Source organism: Mus caroli, chromosome 4 (assembly GCF_900094665.2).
Source record: "Mus caroli chromosome 4, CAROLI_EIJ_v1.1, whole genome shotgun sequence".
Taxonomy (NCBI): domain Eukaryota; kingdom Metazoa; phylum Chordata; class Mammalia; order Rodentia; family Muridae; genus Mus; species Mus caroli.
Window position 1 is genome coordinate 32374875 of NC_034573.1, and position 15006 is coordinate 32389880.

Consider the following 15006-nt stretch of genomic DNA (forward strand, 5'->3'; position numbering starts at 1 on the left):
AGTTGAGCAACTGCATTAGGATACCACTCAATGATTTTTGCATGGGAAGCATTAGGATGGACCCACAATAAGGGTCCATTTTGCCACAAGACTGCTGTTGGTAACTGTGCAGTNTTTAATATGCACAATTCAAATGACTCTGACTCGTCAATGCATTGTAATTAAGCATCTTGTAAGGCCTTTTCTATAGTTTGTAAAGCTTGACATGCAACTTTCACTACAGTCATCCAATCGCCGGGGGTCATTGCCAGAGTAGCAAGCCTTTTGACTTGTGGTATAGTAAAATTGGCATTGACTCCATAGTTACGAAAGTTCTTTAATCTGTATATACTCCACCGGTGTGTGAAATGCGTTCAACATCGGCACCTTCAAAGACTGGGAACGCTTGCTGCACTTTTCTCTGTTCCTCTTTTGAAAGGAATGAGTCTGAATGATACCTCTGCACATAGGGCAGAGGTGCACTAGGACACAGAGGTCGAGGGCCTGGAGACCAAGCTGTGATTTGACATATGTCTCTAGCTGCTTTTGCTTTCTCTATGTTATTCTGTGACTGATTAGCTAGTCTTTCATCTGGCTGGTATCTTTCTCCCTCATAGACTGCTGCTTCTTAGTCTAAGTCTGTTTCCTCAGAGGAGCTAAGTTCCTTATCCAAATCTGAGCTACTGACAGCTAGTGCCTTGAACTCATCTAATGGTGGGTAGAGGCTCCTTTCCTTATGTGCCTCCCCAGCTCGATCTCTCTTCTTCTCTCCCTTTCCATCCCTTTTTCTAAGCTCTCCCAGGGCATTTTTCCCGTATATTTCATTTCCTCGGGCTCAAGGCCCGTGGAAAGGCCTTTATTCTTCAGTGCACCTTGTTTCATTTCAACTCTTACTCTCTCTCCCTGCTCTGTCTCTGATAGACTGTCATGAATTTCATCCAAAACCTTCTGCCCTGCTTCAACCATTTGCTGACAATCCTTGTCTGTTAAACACGATCTTACCAGTTTCCACAATGGCATGGTCCCTGCTTTAAGTTTGCTGTTCTGCTGTTCCCTAACTAGATCTCCTTTCAGTTTGTCCCATGAGGCGACAGTTAATGACCCTGAGCAGGCATACCATGGTGCCACACGGTCTATCTCCCTGACTAATCCCTCTATAGTCTTAGTGGCGATTTTCAGGCCATAATACTTAAAGACCGACAGTAAGGCCTTTACTACAGAGTGGGAGATTCCCATACTGGTCACTCTCCAGGCCTGACCACGACTGAGAACCAGTCAGCAGTTCCAGTGGTGGAAGCAAAACGAAACAGAAAGGGCAGGAATAATCGCTGTGAAAACAATCAAAAGGGTGTCTAAATCAGGAGAAATTTCAAGACTGTATGTACCTTACAGAGCCTTAATATCCTGCAGTTCTGATTCTGCCCCTCAAACGGGGGATCTCCCTTGTGCTGGTGTGATGGTATAAAGTTCCCAGGTTCCTCTGCACCACTTGTCCCGAGCTATTGTTCTCGACGGCAAGAACACACTCGGACAACAGTATTCTTCTGCAGCAAGCTTTATTGCTTCTTCAGGAGGGAAGACCCTGACCCCAGAAAATGGCGTTGCTTATATATCCCTCAGCCATGGCATTTCAGCACCTGATGTGGCATGTCAGCTCCTGATTCGTTGCTTGTCCATCACCCCATTACTACACCCCGAGATGGGCAGTGACTAGGCGTGAGTTCACTCTCGCACCTGTGTACAAGGCTTGTTTACTAGTTAGGCACAGCAAAGGCCAGCGCCATCATATAATGACGATTGCTTGCGGCAAGGCTCTCCACACTGAATCAAATGTCAGAAAGTAAAACTGTTTTGACAGCACACATGTCTATTCTGTTACTAATGTTACTAGAATTTTCACTTAAATAAACTCACAGCTCATTTGATGAAAAAATATAAATGCTTAATTTTTCAGTGACTCAGTTTGATAAATGTTCATGAAATTCTTTTAGTCTTAGTCATATATAAATTATCAGCTATTATTTTTTTCTTTAATTTATGGAGTTAAGATTAAAATTGAGTTAAATGGTAAATGAAATTGAACATAAATAAATAATCAAGGAAATAATTTGTTACTAAATATAATTATATCAGAAGTGTTTCTTATTTTTACATACTTGAAAATAGTAAATCCAGGTTACTATCATATGTATAGGTTCATTTTATCATGTTAAATTTGAAAAATTACGGGAAACCTACTAAGATTGTAGTTAAATCTATTTATCCATTTAGGATTTTTCTCATAGTCTTTAACAAGGCAAACTTTGCTTATTTTGGACAGAATTTTGTACATAGCAAATATTGAGACTAAACCATATAAATTAGTGATAGAAAAATCTAAGCATAGAATCATTAGAATAAATATGCTTGTTTGAATTCATGATCATCATTATACTTTAGGAATAATATAAAGTGAGTTGTATTGCAGCATCTTGTGATGTGATCTAGGGATGGGGAGACAACTCAGAGAATAAAGTGTGCCTGTGTGAGAACGAGCACTGCAGTTGCAGCATTTCCCCACATAAAGTCAGGGTTGATTTGATGTCCCAGCTGCAATGCCAATGCTTAGGAAGAATGGCTATGGTAAAAAGTAAATGGGAATGTTCTGAGATTAAATGAAAATCCCTACCTTAAATAAGGAAGCACAGAGTGATTGAGGGAAGTACCAGATATCAATGTCTAGTCTTCACACACTTGTGCCTAAACATTAACCATACATACACACACACACACACACTCACATATCTGCACATACCCACACATACTCTGGGATGTACACATTCCACATACACACATAGACACATACTCACATAGACACATGCATACATACAAATGCACCACATATACACATATACACAAACTCACATACACACATGCACATATATACAAACAAAATACACACAAATATGATGTGTGCTAAGTTGTATTTCATGAAATCTGAAATTTAAAAAGAGATAGATATTTGGCTTGTCATATAAGAATATTTAAGTGATTCATAAGCGATACAAATTTATAATTTTAAGTACTCTGTTGAGTTGTATAGTCAAATTTGAATCAGTACTATTAATATTACCATTTGATACATTGTTTATTGTCAACCCTTCTGGTCCAATATGCCTAAATAAGAATGGGACATAATTGTTGAATCATCAGACCTTGGCTGACTAACTACATTAATCAAAGACTCGAAAAAAAATCTTTATATGGAATTTTTCACAGTTGAGTAATTTCTAACAGGCACGGTGGAAGTCAAGACAATAATAATGAATGTAATGAAGTCTAAGACCAGGCTTTGCTAATGGATCATTGATTTAAGTGAAACATCTGACTAAGGAGGTTTAAAAAGTATGAACCATGTATGCATAATAGATTGTGAAAATTAATATTAAAATTGAAAAAAAGATTAAAACCCACTAGTCAGAAAGATAAAAGTATAATATTAGTGGAAATAATCAAAAGGCTCATTATTATATCAAATTTGAAAAGAAAGAACTTGAAGAAAAACAAGGAGAATTTGCCAAATTTCTGATAGAGAGACTGTTCCTCTTTCTCCACCTCTTTCTTCTCTCCCTCTTCCTCCTCCTACCCATCCTCCTTCTCTCCCTCCTCCTTGCCAAGAACAAACCCACTGAGATAAAAAAAAATGGCTTCTTTATCCTGAGCTAAGTTAAAAATTGGTTTGAAAAACAAATGCTATCTAACAGAAATATAAATGATGTCTGTGATTTATATAACAAACAGGGTATGTGTGGCTAGCAACAGGTGAAGGAACTTACATACTAAGTGGGCAGATGGAAGAAGCAATAAAAGATTCTATTTGGCATGAAATCTACATTTATCTGTTGAGAAGTATTTGGAACTTGAAATTTAAAAATTTTATGTTTCAGTACGAATAAAGAAAAGCAGATGGACTGGAGTCTCCTGTGACTATTAAGAGAGAGTGTTTCCATATAAAAAGATGAATTAAATGTGTCATGCAAGCCTCTCATATGCCCAGCCCAAGTCCTGAGACTTTGATTAGTGATGTGTCTGCAGGATTCTTAGGCTCTTGGGCTTCCTAGGAGACCTGGAATGAGTCTCAGGGGTCCTCTTCTTGTATACAGCGGTGTCTTTTCTGTTTTCATTCACTCTTTCTGCTTGTTGTCCATCCCTGTGCCTCTGTCTCTTGGTGTTGTGGTCTTTCATTTTACATTATTTGTAACTTTCATTTATAAAACTCTCAAGGCTCATGATAGTTCCTTTGAACTGGAAAAATAAAATAAGGCCGAAACTGAAAAAAAAAAGTTTAAAATATCTGAATTTCCTATGATCACTCTTATTCACATTCACTAATTGCTAAAATAAAGATAGGTGCAATATCATTTCATATAAATATTCAACTATAATTACAAAGCTTATATAAATTATATAATTACAAAGCTTATAGGTGATACAACCGTAGTCAGGTTATAGAGAGTAAAAAGTGACTAAATTGTAGGCTGGTTTCTTCAAATCCTGCTCTCTGATAGAGAAGGATTAGAGCAGACATTACCAGAAAATGAGGCTTTGGCCCTTTCATCATGAACCTGGAGTACTTGGGAAACAACTAATTCTTAAGGCATTTGACTTAACACTGAAAGCTATTATAAGATACTTAAAATCTCACTATTTTTAAATATTCATATCAACCTGAATTTTACAGTTAGTAATTCCATTCTAGCATGACTCCTTTAAAGAAGTCATCTTGTGTTTTAATAATGTGTGTGCAAATCATTTATTCCATATATCATCAGCTCTTCTTTATTTCAACATGCTCATTTGTTAACTAAGATTTCCATTCAGTATATGGAGGGTAACTCAAACAATGGTCTGTGAAGATAATCATAAATACTATTTGGTTTATATTGATGATTTCTTCAATTAGCACTATTTAACTGATATCTGATTATTTAATTTGGAAATGAATGAAGAATCTTGAAAAAAGTGTATTCAATACTAAAATTTAGAACAAATTCAATTATCTATCTATCTATCTATCTATCTATCTATCTATCATCTATCTATCTATCTATCTATCTATCTATCTATCTATCTATCTATCTATCTATTTATTTTAACACCCCAGATTTCATTTCCCTCCTAGTCCACCCTCCAACTGTTCCACATTCCATACCTCCTTCCCACCCCCTGTCTCCATGAGGAGGTCACTACCACCTACTTTCCACCCCAGCAGACCTCTAAACTTTCTGGTGCTGCCAGTCTCTTGAGGGTTAGGTGCATCTTCTGTGACTGAACCCAGACCCAGCAGTAATCTTATATATATATATATATATATATATGTGTGTGTGTGTGTGTGTGTGTGTGTGTGTGTTTTGGGGGACTCATATCAGCTAGTATATGCTGCCTGGTTGGTGGTCCACTGTCTGAGAGATCTCAGGGGTCAAGGTTAATTGAGCACCCTCCTCCTCAGCTGCTTCCAGCTTTCCCCTAATTCAACCACAGTAGTCAGTAGCTTCTGTCCATTGGTTGGGTGCAAATATCTGCATCTGACTCTTTCAGCTGCTTGTTGGGTCTTTCAGATGGCAGTCATGATAGGTTCCCTTTTGTGAGCACTCCATAGCCTCAGTAATAGTTTCAGGCCTTGGAACATCCCCTTAATCTGGATCCCACTTTGAGCCTATGGCTAGACCTTCTTTTCCTCAGGTCCCTCTCCATTTCCATCCCTGAAGTTCTTTCAGATAGGAACAATTGTGAGTTTAGACTGTGGGATGGAAACCCCCTCCCTCACTTGATACCCTGTTTTTCTACTTGAGGAGGTTTCTGTAAGTTTCCTCTCCTACTTTCAGGTATTTGACCTACGACCCCTACTTTTGAGTCCTGAGAGTTTCTCACCTCCCAGGTCTCTGGTGTATTCTTGAATGTCCAAAAACCTCCAGCCTCTGGAGTTTTCTGTTGCAATATTTTTCTCCTGGCCCTCAGGGTTTCAGTGCTTTTCCCTCACCCAATGGAAGATCTAGTTCCCCTCTTCCCTGCCCCTGTCCATTTTCCCTCCAAGGTCCCCCTCTCGCTCCCTCTTTGTACTTGCTTTATTCCCCCTCCTAAGTGGGAATGAGGTATCCTCATTTTTGCAGTTCAGCTTGTTGACCTTTTTGAGCACTGGGGACTTTATCTTCGATAGTCTGTACCTTTTTTTTTTTCACTAAAATCCACTTATTAGTGAGTTCATACCATGCATGTCCTTTTGGGTCTAAGTTACCTCACCCAGGGTGATATATTCTAGTTCCATCTATTTGCCTGCAAAACTCAGGATGTCCTTCTTCTTAATAGCTGAGTAGTATTCCATTGTGTAAATAAATCACGTTTTCTGCATCCATTCTTCTCTTGTAGAACATCTGGATTGTTTCCAGCTTCTAGATATCAACGATAAGTCCACTATGAACATAGTGGAACATGTGCTCCTGTGGCATGGTGGGGCATCTTGGGTATATTCCAAAGAGTGGTATTGTTGGGTCTTCAGGTAGATCTGCTTTGAATTTTCTGAAGAATCTCCAGATCCATTTTGCAATCCCACCAGCAATGGAAGAGTGTTCTTCTTTCTCCACATCCTTGACAACATGTGTTATTTTCTAAGGTTTTGATCAGAACCATTATGATTGATGTAAGGTAGAATCTCAGATTCATTTTGATTTGCATTTTTCTGATCACTAAGGACTTTGAACTTTTCTTTAGGTGCTTCTCAGCCATTCAAGATTTTTCAGTTTTGAGTTCCAGGTTTAGTTCTGTGCCCCATTTTTTGATTGGATTGTTTGGTTTCTTTTGTGGCTAGCTTCTTGAGTTCTTTATATATTTTGGATATTAGCCTACTATTGGATGTGGGATAAGTGAAGACTTTCTCCCAATCTGTAGTTTGCCAATTTGTCTTATTGATTATTTCCTTTGCCTTACAGAAGCTTTCCAGTATCATGAGGTCCTACTTATCAATTCTTGTTCATAGAATGGAATTCTGTTTAGGAAATTTTCCCATATGCCAATAAGTACAAAGCTCTTTCCCACTTTCTCTTCTCTTATATTCAGAGTATCTTGTTTTATATTGAGTTCTTTGACATACTTGGACTTCAGCTTTGTGCAAGGTGAAAATATGGGTCTATTTTAATTTGTCTACATACAGACTGCCAGTTAGACCAGCACCATTTATTGAAGATGCTTTCTTTTTTCCATTGTACATTATTGCCTTCTTTGTCAAAGATTAGTGTCCATAAGTGTGTGGCTTTATTTATGGGTCTTCAATTCTGTTCAATCAATCAACGTGTGTGTCACTGTAGCAATACCATGAACTTTTTATCACNATTGCTCTGTAGTAAAGCTTGAGATCAGGGATGGTGATTCCCCCAGCCGTTCTTTTATTGTTAAGTATTATTTGTGCTACTCTGAGTTTTTTGCCTTTCCAGGTGAATTTGAGAATTCCTCTTCCCATGTCTTTGAAGAATTTTGTTGGGATGTTGATGGGGATTGAATGTGTAGATCACCTTGGGTTGAATGGCCATTTCTTCTATATTAATTCTGTCAATCCATAAGCATGGGGGATTTCTCCATTTTCTGTGATCTTTTTTGACTTCTTTCTTGAGAGATTTGAAGTTATTGTCATAATAGTCCTTCACTTTTTTGGTTAGAGTTACCCCAAGATATTTTATACTATTTGCAGCTATTATGAAGGGAGTTGTTTCCCTAATTTCTTTCTCATACTGTTTATCATTTGTATAAAGGAAGGCTACTGATTTATTTGAGTTAATTTTATGTACAGCCACTTTGCTGATGTTGTTTATCAACTGGAGAAGCTCTCTGGTAGAATTCTTGGGGTCACTTATGTACACAATCATATCACCTGCAAACTATGATACCTTTAATTATTCTTTGCCAATTTGTATCCCCTTGATCTCTTTTTGTTGTCTTTTTGCTCTATCTGGCACTTCTTGTACTATATTGAATAGATATGGGGAGAGTGGGCATCCTTGTCTTGTCCCCAGTTTTGTGGAATTGCTTCAAATATGTCTCCATTTAATTGGATATTGGCTGTTGGCTGGCAGTAAATTGAATTTATTGTGTTTGGGTTTGGGCCTTGAATTTCTGATCTCATTAATATTTTTAAGATGAAAGGGTGATTTATTTTGTCAAATTCTTATTTCCATCTGAGGAGATGAACATTTGATTGCTTTCATTTGAGTTTATTGATACAGTGGATTACGGTAATGGATTTTAGTACATTGAACCAACCTTGCCTCCCTGGGATGAAGCCTACTTGATCAAGGTGAATAATGATTTTGATGTGTTCTTAGATTCGGTTTGCAAGAATTTTATTGAGTATATTGCATTGATATTCATAAGTGAAATTGGTCTGAAGTGCTCTTTTTCAGTTGGGTATTTTTGTGGTTTATGTAGCAGAGTAATTGTGGCTTCATATAATAAATGAGCTAGTGTTCCTCTGTTTTTAATTTATGGAATAATTTGAGGAATGTGGCAACCAGCTCTTCTTTGAGTATATGGAAGAATTCTGCACTATATTTGTATGGCCCTGTTTTTTTAGCAGGGTGGGGGTTAAGAGAGTTTAATGACTTCTATGTCATTATGGGGTCCGGTCCTGTTTAGATAGCTTATCTACTCTTGATTTAACTTTGTTATGTGGTGTCTGTTTAGAAAACCATCAATTTTATCTAGATTTTCCAGTTTTGTTGCATATAGGCTTTTGTGGTAAGGTATGATGATTTTTTTGAATTTCCTTTGTTTCTGTTGTTATCTCTCCCTTTTCACTTCTGATTTTGTTAATTTGGATAATGCCTCTGGGCCATTTAGTTAGTTTGGGGAGGGGTTTAACCATCTTGTTGGTTCTCTCAAATAACCAGCTTTTGGTTTTTTAGATACTTTGTATTCTTCTCTTTGTTTCCAGTTGGTTGGTTTCTGCCATGAGTTTGACCATTTCCTTCTGTCTAAGCTTCTTTTTGTTCTAGTGCTCTCAGGTGAGCTGTTAAGTTGCTAGTGTAAGATCTTTCCAGTTTGTTACCAGGGCACTAAGTGCTATGAATTTTTCTCTTAGCACTTCTTTCATTATGTCTCATAAGTTTGGGTATGATGAGTGAACATTTTCATTAAATTCCAGGAAGTCTTTAATTTCTTTCTTTATTTATTCCCTGACCAAGTTATCATTGAGTAAAGAGTTGTTCAGTTTCCATGTGTATGTGGGCTTTCTGTAGTTTTAGCTGTTATTGAAGCCCAGCCTTAGGCCATGATGATCTTATAGAATGCATGGGATTATTTCAATCTTTTGTATTGGTGGAGGGCTGTTTTGTGACCAACTGTATGGTCGGTTTTGGAGAAGATACCATAAGGTGCTGAGAAGAAGGTATATTATTTTGTTTGAGGGTGAAATGTTCTGTAGATATCTCCTAAATCCATTTTGTTTGTAACCTCTATTAGTTTCCCTGTGTCTCTGATTAGTTTCTATTTAAATGGCCTGTCCACTGGTAAGAGTGGGGTGATGGGATGGAGCCCCAGGTTGGGCAGTCCATCTGGATGGTCCATCCTTTCATCTTAGCTCCAAACTTTGTCTCTGCAACTCCTTCCATGGATATTATATTCAGTATTCTAGGGAGGAATCAAGTATCCACATGTTGGTCTTTCTTCTTGATTTTCTTGTTTTGGAAGTTGTATCTTGGGCATTCTAGGTTTCTGGGCTAATATCAACTTATCAGTGAGTGCATATCAAGTGACTTCTTTTGTGATTGGGTTACCTCACTGAGGATGATATCCTCCAGATATATCCATTTGCCCAAGAATTTCATAATTTCATTGTTTTTAATAGCTGAGTAGTACGCCATTGTGTAAATGTACCACAGTTTCTGTATCCATTCCTCTGTTGAGGGACATCTGGGTTATTTCCAGCTTCTGGCCATCCCATAATCAGTCACCAAACACAGACACTATTGCATATGCCAGCAAGATTTTGCTGAAGGGACCCTGATATAGCTGTCTCCTGTGAGGCTTTGCCAATGCCTGGAAAATACAGAAGTGGATGCTCACAGTAATCTATAGGATGGAACACAGGGCCCCCAATATAGGAGCTAAAGAAAATACCAAGAGCTGAAGAGGTCTGCAACCCTATAGGTGGAATAACAATATGAACTACTCAGTACCCCCAGAGCTCGTGACTCTAGCTGCATATGTAGCAGAAGATGGCCTAATTGACAATCATTGGGAAGAGAGGCCCCTTGGTATAGCAAAATCTATATGCCCCAGTACAGGGGAACACCAGGGCCAAGAAGTGGGAGTGGGTAGGGTGGGCAGGGCAGGGGGAGGGTATAGGGGACTTTTGGGATAGCATTTGAAATGTAAATGAAGAAAATATCTAATAAACTTAAGTCAGGTTTTCTAAGATGGAAAAAAAGTGAGGTGTTGAAGTCTCCCACTATTATTGTATGGTGTTCAATGTGTGTTTTGGGGCTTTAGTAAAGTTTCTTTTATGAATATGCATGTCCTTGCATTTGGGCACAGATGTTCAGAATTTAGACTTTCTCTTGGTGGATTTTTCCCTAGATGAATATCAAGTGTCCTCCTTCATCATGCTTGATAACTATTGGTTGAAAGGCTATTTTATAGGATATTAGGATGGCAACTTAAGCTTTTTTTCCTGGAACCATTTGCTTGTACTTTCTTCATCCTTTTACTCTGAGATAGTATCTGTCTCTGTTATTTAGCTTTGTTTCTTTTATGCAGCAAAATGCTGGATCATTTTTTTGTAAACAGTCTGTTACCTTAAGTCTTTTTACAGGTGAGTTGAGTCCATTAATATTGAAAGATATTAAAGACAGATGACTGTTCACTTCTGCTATGTTTGTTTTTGTAGATGGCTTTATGTGCTTGTGTTTCTCTCCTTTGGCTTTGTTGTGAACTGCTTAATATCTTGTCTTTTCTTTGGTGTAATTATGTTCCTTTTGTTGGAGTTTTCCTTATATGATCTTCTGTAGGGCTGGATTGGTAGATTCATACTGTTGAATTTGTTGTTGTTGTTTTGATTGTTTGTTTGATTTTGGTTTTTCCCCTGGAATACTTTTTTTTTTTCTATCCATGTTGATTGAGAGTTTTGCTGTATATAGTAACCAGGCTGGTATTTGTGTTCTCTTAGAGTCCGCATGACCTCTGACCAGGCATTTCTGGCTTCCATAGTCTCCTTTGAGAAGTTTGGTGTAAATTTGATAGGTCTAGCTTTGTATGTTACTTGGCCCTTTTCCCTTGTAGCTCTTAATTATCTTTATATTTTCTGTGCATTTATTTGCTTCTGTTGCTTATGATCTTATACTTGCCTCTTTCAACATCTGGTTGTTGCTCTTGTTTCCTGGTCTGGGTGACTCTGGAATCTTCCTTTTCGTCCCTGGGTTATTTCATTTATCCTACTAGGCCTGTGGCCCTGGCTGTAGCAGACAGCCTGTGGAGCCTTCCAACTGGAGGCTCTTCAGAGTGGCAGAGAAGCTGCAAATCTGTTGCCCTGGCTACAAAGATCTCCTGGGAGGCCTTTGGACTGTTGGGTCTTCAGAGCAGCAGTCAATCTGTTGTCCTGTGTGAAGTTATTCTCCAGGGGAGCCTACTGACTATGGTTTCTGTTTCCCTTGGTGCAGCAGAACTCCAGGGAAGCTTTCAGTATGTTTGGTCAATTGACCTGCATGCCACAAAGCTCCTGGGAGGTCTTCAGACTGGAGTGTCTATTGCCCAGTTGCCCTGTGTACAAAAGAGCTCCTGGGATGGTTTCAAGCTGTGGTGTCTTCAGAGGAGCAGACAAGCTGGTGATCAGTTGCTCAGTTGTCCTGCACACAGCACATATTCTGGAATGCCTCAGGCTGTGGTGTCAATTGCCCAACTGATGTTACTGCAACAGATCTTCTGGGATGGCTCAGGAGATGGTGTCTTCAGGGGTGGCAGTCACCCCAGCAAAAAGGACCAGGCAAAAGGGGAGGAGAATTTGGCAGGCAGGGTTCCTGTGGTGTGATGGGTCCTAAATCCACTGGGGACCCAGTGGCAGCTCTGAGATTTCTGGCTTTTGCATGGGAGGTCCTTACCAACTTCTCTGAGTGCAATGGATTTTCAGGGATGTCTCATGATATGGTGTCTTCAGGGAAGCAAACCACACAGCAGTCTGCCCAAACAGAAATGACATCGCATAAGGGGAGTGGTATTCAGAGGGCAGGGGTTTGGGGGGGGGGGTGATGAGTTCCAAGTCCACTGGGATCCCAGCAGCAGCTCTGGTACTTGGTGGGGGGTAGGTGGGGTGGAATTCCTACCAACTGCTCTGAGCTCAGCGAATCTTCTGGGATGGTTCAGGATATGGTGTCTTCAGGGGAGCAGATCAGCTAGCAGTCTGCCCCAGCAATAATTGTATATCTTTAATAATTACACAAAAGAATTGATACATTAAAATCTTTGCTCAAAGTTACTAGTAAATATTTACAAATTATTTTACAAAGCCTCAAATATTGACCATTATCAGAGCTGTTTATAGGTTAATGTTTAATGCCACCCTTTTAAGTTAGAAATTGCAGAAAAAGATATATGAAGATAAAAATATTTTGAGTTATATAATATCAGATATAAACAGAAGCAATTAAACACAATGTGAGAGGTTAATGCAGACTTTACTACCTAGCCTTGAAAACAAGAGTTTACAATTAATAAATAAATTAAGTCGGGAGAAAATGCTGTTTGTTTCTGCTAGCACTACTTGCATTCCTTCATGTTATAATTAATAAAAATATTTTTAAGTTACTACACAGAAGCAGTATCCTGTCTCCCCACACTCTAGTCTCAGCACCAAATGAAATTCTTCTCATCTTAATGATTTTCAATTTTAGGCATGGTATACTACTTCTTCCAGAATAAACTAACAGATTTCCATGGTATGATAATCTATTCAACGAACTCCTTTCATACCTTAGAAATATGAGAATTCTGAATTCAAAAACAAAGAATGATGTGGTGCACTAATAAACATTAATTTTTCCATATTTGAATGTGTTTAATTGATAGCTACAGATAGAGAAACGGGAGAAGAGTAACAATTGTATACTCTAATGATCCTTCAATATTCCACCATAATTTATATGACATATAAAATATTATCTGTACAAGACAGAGAACCTATGTGTGCTTGGCATGATTCTATATTTACCTATAAGTCCATACTCCAAAATATAAAGTGGCACAACCATTTATTACAGGAAAGGTGAGAGTCATGAAGCCAGTATAGCTATTTCAAAAAGTAACAGCAAATCAGATCCACCAAGCTGACCTGACCTGATAACCTGATGACCTTTGGTTTGAGTATCTGCTGGTTACACCCTTAGGAGGATATTAGCATAATGATTGAACATGTCTTCTATGACAAAATTGTTTCTGTCTGTATTCCCCTGCAAAAATTTTGAATGTAATATCTCTTACTTTCAAGGGAAGTAAACTCAATTGACCCTACCTGAGAATCTTCTCTGCTGTTGAGATTGTTATCTGCCCTTTAGCAAACTCATAAAACAAAATAATTGCAATAGTATAAATTCAGAGTAGTCTTGAAAAGTTCAGTAGAATAGGAGAAATGACAGCACATCAGAATGCAGACCTCCTTTTATAGTTTATTTGGAATTTCTTAGAATTATTACCTAAAAGGTAAAAGACTATACATACCAAGCCACTTGTAAGAACTCAGCATTAAGTGCTAGAATGATTAAGATAATATAATAGAATATATAGGTAAGTGTAAGAATGATGTAAAAGAATATAAGAATAAGGTATTAGAATTTGTCATTTTTAGAAAGATTGGTTTACACTGGGGTGCTGTAATGCTATTTAATTTAGAAATATAACAGTTCTTTTATTAAATAAATGCTTATAAGATTATAAATACAAATAACAGCTACATGATTCTTAAGCCTTATTTCTCAATCTTAGGCAAATATACAAGTTATGTGATTGGCCAGGAAATTAAAACAAATAGACAGAGTTGGTTCGAGGCTAAGGACAATTCAGTGAAAAGCTGAGGGAGGCCAGATTGAATCAATTAGTTTGGAGAGGAGGTTGAGCCAGAAGAGCTGAATTGAAACAGCCCAGTGTTCAGAAGCAACTAGAAACAGTAAGCTTATTCAGCAGTAAGCATCTGAAATAACAATTACATTAGGCGAATACAAGTTACTTTTACATGGAGTGACAGAAGAGTATTAAAGCATCTTCAGAAAATTGGCTACCTTTTTAGAAACACAAGGGCCTACCATATCATAAATTCTTTTCAGTGATGACTCTGGAATCTCATTCCACCTATTGTATAGACATATAGAAAATACAGTGCCCTGGAAATAACAACACCTAAAAAAGTAACATAAAGATGCCATGTTCTTAGGAAGAAAATACTTGGAAACTATTATTTTCTGAATTTCAAGTTAAGAAGGGAAATTTGAAATGAGGGCATGTGTAAAATAAAAGGGAATGATAATAAATAACCAAAATTATTAAGATATTTAAAAAATTATTAGATACCAAATGGGCTCATGCAGCATTTGGGGAAAATATAGATGTGTTTACATTACCATCCATAGCAGGTTTTAAATCATTGCTGTATCTCTTTCATATCATGGCTTCTGTGCATCTACAAAAAGAGAGCCACAAACAACAACAACAAACTGTGTTTCTCTATGATGAACAGCCTTGCTGTGTTGCCTAAAATTGGAATATTTTTATGAATAACAGATAAAATTAGTTGCCTGGTGGTCGTGGCTCACACACTTTATCCCAGCACTTGGGAGGCAAAAGCAGGCAGATCTCTCAGTTAAGGCCATTCTGGTATACAAAGTAAGTTCCAGAACATTCAAGGCTAGGCAGTGATAACCTGCCGAAGAAGAAGAAGAAGAAGAAGAAGAAGAAGAAGAAGAAGAAGAAGAAGAAGAAGAAGAAGAAGAAGAAGAAGAAGAAGAAGAAGAAGAAGAAAGA